The following is an 8,386-nucleotide window of genomic DNA, read 5'->3' as shown; positions in this document are numbered from 1 at the left end:
TGCTGTCTGCGTTTGGCAATGATTTCCACTGATATCCCCCATGTGTATAGCTGCTGTAGTGTTTATCACATTGTGTGTGTGGAGGTGTAGATCTTTTTATACCTTTAAGGCTCTATTAACCTGACAAAATAACAAAACTGCAAATTATCAACATTTTTAACTTTACGTTTGCTACCACTAATCACAGTCAATTATGATAGTGCTTCAGGATAAAAAAAACAAAGATCCAATCAGGCATATACTGCATCACACATATTTCAAATCTCTGCACAATAAAAGGAACAAGATCATATCACAAAACCACACTAAAGAAAACTTCAGGCAAAATATATAGCCTAAGCCTTATATTGAAATTATATTAAGTGAGACAATAAGATAAAACACACAATTAATTTGATTCTATAGTTTAAATTTGTCAATAATTTGAAATTAAGATTATTTTTTTTACTCATAAACCTCTTTATCTTATCTTTTCTAATCATTTGACAATGTAATCAGGGTTTGAGTTATTCATGATGTGGATCCATTCTGGTTTATAATTAGCCTTTCTGTTAAAATGAATACTGGCATATTTTCCATTATTTATGTATGTAGGGATATAATGTATGTGTTTTTTCTCAAGGACTTCCACCCACACTTCTAACACTGTCATGATTCTATTGTTTGCCATGTGTCGTGTTCAGTTTATGCAACTTGATGCATATCATTAATAACTTAGAAAAGCAAGGCACTATGCAGATATATTTAAAAGATACATTTAAATTTCATATGTTTGATAATTTATGGCACACGAAACTGCGGAGAGAGCTCATGAATTTCTGAAAATGGGGCTTAAATGGACGGTGAACATTTTTAAAAGCATGCTAAAAAGCCTTTTGGGGAATTTAAATGTTCTGACTTTCATAAGAAGTTAAAAGTACTGGCTCACTAACATCTAGGTAATGCAGCATAAGCGGCAGCATCTGATTCAGTCCGCTGGCTTTATTCTGATGTGAGTTGCAGAGTGGAGGAGTGACATCAGACTGACTGAGTGTGCGCTCCAAAAAAAGAAAAGCTGTAACTACTTGTACAGCTAAAGCCTTTACATTTCCACCACACTGCATCAGACTGCTGAATAAAAAATGAAAATTCTCAAATCTGAAAATTATTTCCAACTGGGTCACTGCCTCCATGCACAACTGAACTGGGATAATTGGCATTTATATTTTTTTTCTTGAACAAATTTGACAGGCCTATCCCCAGGCTGACCACTAGAGGGTAAAAGTCCTTCGCTCACCCACTCCCTCAGTTTTTTTCTGAGGCTCACATATGACCTACAAATCAGCTGCATCAGACAGATCAAAGGAAACACAGCGGTTTGGGATCCAGCTGTGATTTAGCGTAATGTTGTAAACCAAAAAAAAAAGAAAAAGAAAAAAGTTCTCGCCATATACCAATTCATCTCATAATACTTTTAGAATGATACAGGACAGTTGGAGGCTATGAGGCCAATGTAAGCCTACACAATTGCAAAAAAACCTCAATTGGCAGTTTTGAAAGGCAAATTAAGTGATTCAAATTAAATACATTTGGTACATTCATTTAAAGTACATGTCAATGTCATGTACCTCGAAAAAAAGAGCAAAACATTTTTTAAAAATTGAAATTATTACAGATAAATGTTTGTGCTGGCTTCATGTAAAAACAGGAAGCAGCAACAACTGTAAGGTTTTCAAATGAAATATTTTAAACTGTGTAAGAATTGTACTTTTAGTTATATTGAAGGAGCTGTTCCATCTCGTCTGAACATCTTGATGGAGATGATTTGTGGGCACATGAAGTTCAGCCTGAATGTCTTTAAAGTGAGATCTTTTCTTGATCGGTGGTGTGGATCGGTGCCGTCAGTGTGATATCTGATATGTGAATTACTTCAACATCAGAGCCGATACTATTATACATGTCTGACACATAAAAGGGGTTAAGGGCTTTTCAGAAAGGCAGTGCTTTGTGACTGGTTGGAGCACCAGACAGGTGGTCTTTGCACATGCAACACAACACCTGTGTTGTCCTTTAATCTCTGGAAGAGCGGTGGATTGCAGAGAGAAACACATCAAGCTCTTTCACTGGTGCATGGAGGGAAAGAGCGAGAAAGCGAAAGAGAGAGACACTAGATTCTCTTTTTTTGATGTGCTGCCATCTGTGCCGGGCAGAATCTTAAAAGAGGAGTTGGTCACTGATACACGCAGAAGTCCTTATATCTGCTAAAATCAGAAAGAGATCACTGACAGATACCAGGCTGGCCTCTAAATCTAATCAAGGAGGATGGAGAAAGAAAATTGATTATGCACTTATTTTTGTCAACTCATTTTCCCCCTCTCAGCACAAAGGAAGATTTAGAGGTTATAAACAGTGTTTTAACTCAGTAGAAAACTGCTGCTGTTCAGTGTTTCGTCTTTTTTTATCTCCTATACAGTCTCCCCTGGTGCTCTGTGGCTGCTGCTTCATGCATCTTTAAAAGATGAGAGGGAGGCTCCACTTTCTCACGCCATGTATGACGAGGAGGGAGAAAACACCGGACAGAAGAAGCAGCCGGTACAAACATGTCAAGCCCACGTACTACACAAACCGTGCTGCAATATGTTCACGGAAAAAAAAAAAAGGCATTCATTTTTTTAAATTTCTTTCCTTCTGTGTCGTGAGGTATTTCCCAAACCCAACCTCCTCTTCCTATGCATTTCGTGATGCTTCTGCTGAATCTCATCAGGATAATTATTCGCGCACAGGCATCCGAGGCACGAGCATCTGCCTCTCCTTCTGTTGACCTCCCCCTGCTTCCCCTGCCTCCCTTTTATTTTTTTATTTTCAATACTCCTCTCTTCTCCTCTCAAACACACCTTTCCCTTCTTTTCCTATCCCACATCGTCCTTTTCTTCCCGCATTTTCATTCTCTCCTCTCTCGTTTTTGCTCAGCTCGATGTTGTTAAATAGAGCATGTCTCCAATTTATGAGCCACTTCACAATCTTTGCAAATTGCAAACATATTCTGCATACAGTTGAAAGGGGTGAGCTGAAAATGAAAGGTGACAGTTTGATAACAGATTTTATGAAGAATTTATTATAGAATGAGGGCCTTAAAGAGCGAGACAAAGGCAGATAATGTGGATGTATTTAGAAGGTTGTATAAAAATGTTACAAAGCACATGAAAGCATTCCAGTCACTTTCTTAAGTGTTCCTTCACACAGTCATGAGAGAGATAGGATTGATGTACTTTGGTCCGTGCTGTAACAGTATGATATATATTAGCAGGAAATCTACCAACAACTCATAGTTGTATTATTTTTACGTATAATCTTAGTTTTCATCAATGCAAATGATCTTTTACCTGAGGTAAAGACATGGAAAAGTTATGAGTTATGAGGTTACAAACAGCTAAGATGATGCCTAACACTCCGTATGTGCTTCTTAATATCTAAATGGAATCGATACTGCAGAGGTGGGTAGACAGCTTCCACAGCATCGAAACACTTTCTCTAAAGCATATGGTCAACAGATGCTGACCTTGTGTTATCACATATGAGATGATAGATGCGTCTGTGTAGGTATAGGCCAACACATTACTGACCAGAGGCTCTGCCAGGAATCCAAGACTGGCATTTAAAGGTAAAGTAACTTCCACCCTATGAACCTGTAGTCTGAGATAAAAAAAAAACAGCCTATGGTTCCATTTCAAGCTAATAAAGGTAAAGCACAGGGGTGGTCTGGCTCCACTCCTTCAAAAACAAGAAGCAATTTGACACCTTAGGCAACAGATCCTGAACAACAATGCTGGAAAAATGTAACTTCCATGTTGATACATACTGACTGGCTTGGAAAAATAAATCCTGTATGAAATATAGATAAGCATTTTTTGGGGCTTTAATCTTTATGCTCCCAGAGTAAGCCTTGGCCGTTTTTTTTCTTGCTAAGCTAGCTGTTAAATGGAAATATGAATTGTAGTTGAACTGCTGAAGTAGTAAGTGGAATTTCGAGAATGATTTGGTTAATATTGTTCTAATACCTGTATGTGTATATATATATATATATTTATTTTTATTTTTTTGATAGAAATCTTTCAAGATGGCATCAAGTTGTCTGCGACTTTAGTGTAACCTTTTAGAAATGAGAAAACAGCTAATAGGAAACTGCAACAAAGACTGGCTAGCAAATTTGTAATTTCACAGAGACAGCGCTTAATGACTGACATAAGGACATGGAAATAAAAATAGCTAAATTAACTTTGACTGAAATTGGAAATATATAAACTTTCAATCTAAATATATTTCAGACAACATCAAAAATGTGTTACAGCTTGTGAAATAAACAGGTCAAGATATGGATTCTTTTCATTAACATTTAAAGTCCATTTAAAGATACCACATGAAAAAAAAAGTATGCCTTTGCTTTGTATATATATATATATATATATATATACTGGTAACTTTTAACATGCTAACACTAAACTTAGATGGTGAGATGATAGGGGACTGTGAAGCTTCTAAACATTGTTTGCATTGTGACAGTGAGCATGTTAAGATGCAGAGGTTAGCTTATAGCTAAAAGCTCTGCTGCCTTAGTAGGGCCTCATAGAGCAGCTAGCATAGCTGGAGACTCATAGCTTGTCGTATACAGTATGGGATGTTTCCCCACTAAACCCTGTTTCTTCATACGTATCTTTAAAGCCGTTGAACAGCCAGAAATACAAGGCCTGTCGTGAGGCATCACTGTCTTCACCTTCTCTACTTGCTATATGTCCTTGTTACACCCCTTGCATCTGTTGGCACATTTCTCTGGCACATGCTGTGCTATAAATAACAAAATGGCATGTGCAATGAGTTTGCTTCTCTGCTGTGTAGCTTTGAAACAACTGCAACATAGCATACTGAGGGTTTAGATGTAACTGTTCACAAACAGCTAAAATGCCACATCAAAAGTTGTTAAATAGAAAAGACATACTGATTGGCCCAGATTCTTAATTATATTTACATGTACTGTTTTTTTAATTTTCATTTGTATTTGATTGTAAAAATATTGCGTTTGGGAAATTGGTTTGACAAAATGAAATATCTAAAATGTAAGCATAGGCTTTGGAAACTGTAAATGGTCTTATTACATATGCTCTTACAAACAATAGAAAATAATCATATTATTACCATATATTTTTATTTCTGAAAGAAATGACACAACCTGGGATCAGTATGTTCATGCCATGTGGGACTAAACCGCTCTATGAATTAACAAATGAGGTTTTCACATCACTCAGACTCATCGTGACTCGAACAAAGACGTCGCAGTCAGAAAGAAAGAGAGGAAGGGAGAGAAAGAAATATGAGACTTAGTTAATGGAAGGCACAGCTAATCGAACATCTAATTAAATGCCCGTAAAATGAATGGAATAGAAGATAATATAACAGAATGGGGGAATCTTTCGTGTATGCAGAACAGTTTCACATTACACTGAAAAGTGGGGGGATGGGAACTCCTCCTCTCAGCCACAGCAGTGGATATGCAGTATGCATATTCAAATGGCTTTGAAAGCGTACAGTGTAGCATACTGTATACAGTGTGCATAGAGGGTCAAGGGCAGACACTGCACTGAAATCTATATAGCATATTTGTTATTTTTAAACTCTGCATGACCTGATTATAAAAAATGTGCATTAGCATTTTGATATAATCCATGTGAAACAGAAGCGGGTATATAGGGCTTCCTGAATATGAATGGTGAGCCAAAGAGGGTCCGTGGAAATGAGTAGCATCCATAAAGCAATGCCCTGGCTCACACATATCAATTAAACATCGATGGTTAGTGGGGCAGCATTCAAACTGCACTCGACCTGCTCTCTATGAATACCAGCAATATTTCAACAACATTTTTAAAAAAGGACCATGTTGATTTAACATCACTGGATACGTGATTGTTTGATGAGTTTTCTGTATGTGTGCATGTTTTGTGGGTCTTTCCCCAGAGCGGTTCTGTTCTGTTCCTCACCAAGGTGACGCCGGTTACCATGGCAGCAGCATCAGCTCTCTGAATCTCCCCCACTTCCTCTTTCTCTCTCCGCCTTACTCTCCCTTTCTCAACCCCGATCTTTCTCTCTGTTTCCCTCTTCTCCCATTTTTCCATCTCTCACCGTTCTTCCTCCCCACCTCGTCTCTCTCTCTCGCTCTCTCTCTCTCTCTCTCTCTCACACACACACACACACACACACACACACACACACACACACACACACACACACACACGCACACACACAACAGTAAGCAGGCCACCAGCCTTCATTTACATGACACAGTTGGGCTATGGCCAGGCCTTCTCATCTCTGGCAGGAAGATACAGTATATGGAAATTATGGAGATGTTACATTCTCTTCAGTACAATGCTACCATACAAATCCGTCATAAATTCATGGGCCTCATTTGTGGCTTACACTTTGTTCCTCTGCTTTGCTTAGTTACAAAGGACAGAGCTGAACACCATTTCCTTATTGAATACGTTTTTTTTTTTGTTTTTTTTTTAATCTGGACTTTTACATTCATCCATATTTATATCAGTGTAGATTGTTCGGATCATAATCATACGGTCCCTCACGTCACGTCAAGTCACTTGAAGCCACACCAGCTTCCTACAGTTTTTGTAGCATCCTTGGCTATGCTTCAAACCCTCAATTAATTTAGGATTTGCTCTGCCAAAGTGGGACCTTTGTTTTTGCAGATATTCTCAGTGATCTTCATCATTCCCTGTCTTTTCATCTTCTATACCCCATTTAGTCTGGACAATGAAACGGCGTGTATCAGACTGAAGAGAAAAAGAACCGATGGGAGAGGGGAGATAGAGGAGCATAATGTAGAGGAGTCATCTCCATTCCCAGTAGAAATCAATACACTCAGATCTAACATCTTGGGAATGTGTGTGAAAGTGTGTTCTGTGGGTGTGTGTGGGTTTCTTTATGATGCGTCTTTTACAAAGTATAAGCAAGTGAATATAAACACTTTCATATCTATACAGACATGTATGTGAACTTCTTACATCATCGTGTGTGTGTGTGTGTGTGTGTGTGTGTGTGTGTGTGTGTGTGTGTGTGTGTGTGTGTGTGTGTGTGTGTGTGTGTGTGTGTGTGTGTGTGTGTGTGTGTGTGTTTGCCTGGAACAGTGAACCACAGCCAGAGAGTGATCAATACTGCCTGTAAATGATGACTGTAATGTGACATTGCAGTAGTGATGTCGATGGAGTCTGTGTGAGTCTGTGTGAGTCTGTGTGAGTGTGTGTGGATGGGATCCAGTGCTGGTATTTCGTCCTGTGTGTCTGAGTGATTGAGTGTCAGTGGATGAGAGTGTGTGTGGTTGTGATGGGGGTCTTCCAGTACAGGGCAAAGAGAGAGGGTGTAGTTTGTGTTCAGACAGGGTTCCAGTCTGAGTCCTGGGTGTACGATAACAGTAATTCAATTTAGCTGGCGAGCCCTTGCCTATGGGACTAACTGCCTCTGGGTGAGTTTCTGCAAGTGTATGTGAGTGTGTGTGTGTGTGTGTGTGTGTGTGTGTGTGTGTGTGTGTGATTTCGTGTGTGTTTTAGTGATGAGGGCAACCTGATCCTGCAGGCTCTCTGCTCAGGCCTAAATAAATAAGTTATGAAGGTCTGTACTTCATATGGTTGTGTTTGTATGTATATGTGTCTTACTTGCATACTGCTGGGTTACCTTTGTCCAGCCTCCTTTCCTTCCCCTCTCTATTTCTGTAACTTTTATTTTGTTATACCTTCCAGCTCTTTACTTTTCTTCACTTTTCATTTTCTTTTTCTTTTCTTTTCATTCTCCATTTCTATTTTTTGTCATTTCCTCTTCCACGTCATTAGTTATTTTTTGTTTTTTCCCTCTTTCTTTCCCCTTATAAAGTATTTCGCTAAAAATGAACTTTTAGTTAAACCTTTAGATCAAGTGATCACTTACCTCTGATGCTAGCCACTTACATTGTTTTTGAGGTATTGTGTCTAAGTTTTGAAATATCTTTTAAAACTATCTGTCTCTATGGATGCGGTCAGATATAAATATGACTTTACTTGTGGTGCTAACTACAATGATAACTACAGTGTTCACTTTCCCCCATATATTCCTTCTTGCTTAAACCAAACCACAGTGTTGAATGATACCCTTGACCATATTTGGCTACTTCCACTGACGTCTGTCATACGTCACTCTCAGGTTTGAATGCTAAAATGCTGTAATCATTTTAAACTGTTATATATTTATAGGATTCCCAGCCTGAAACATGTTTTCTGACAACTTTTGAAATCTAGATTGATCAGCAACTAAATATACAATGGGTTGTGAAAATGAAGCACGTCAGGCAAAATTTCATTCTTAAACATTTTAT

This window comes from Labrus mixtus, chromosome 14 (genome assembly GCF_963584025.1).
Source record: "Labrus mixtus chromosome 14, fLabMix1.1, whole genome shotgun sequence".
Lineage (NCBI taxonomy): Eukaryota > Metazoa > Chordata > Actinopteri > Labriformes > Labridae > Labrus > Labrus mixtus.
The sequence above is the reverse complement of the archived record's forward strand: the minus strand, read 5'-3'. Positions refer to the sequence as shown.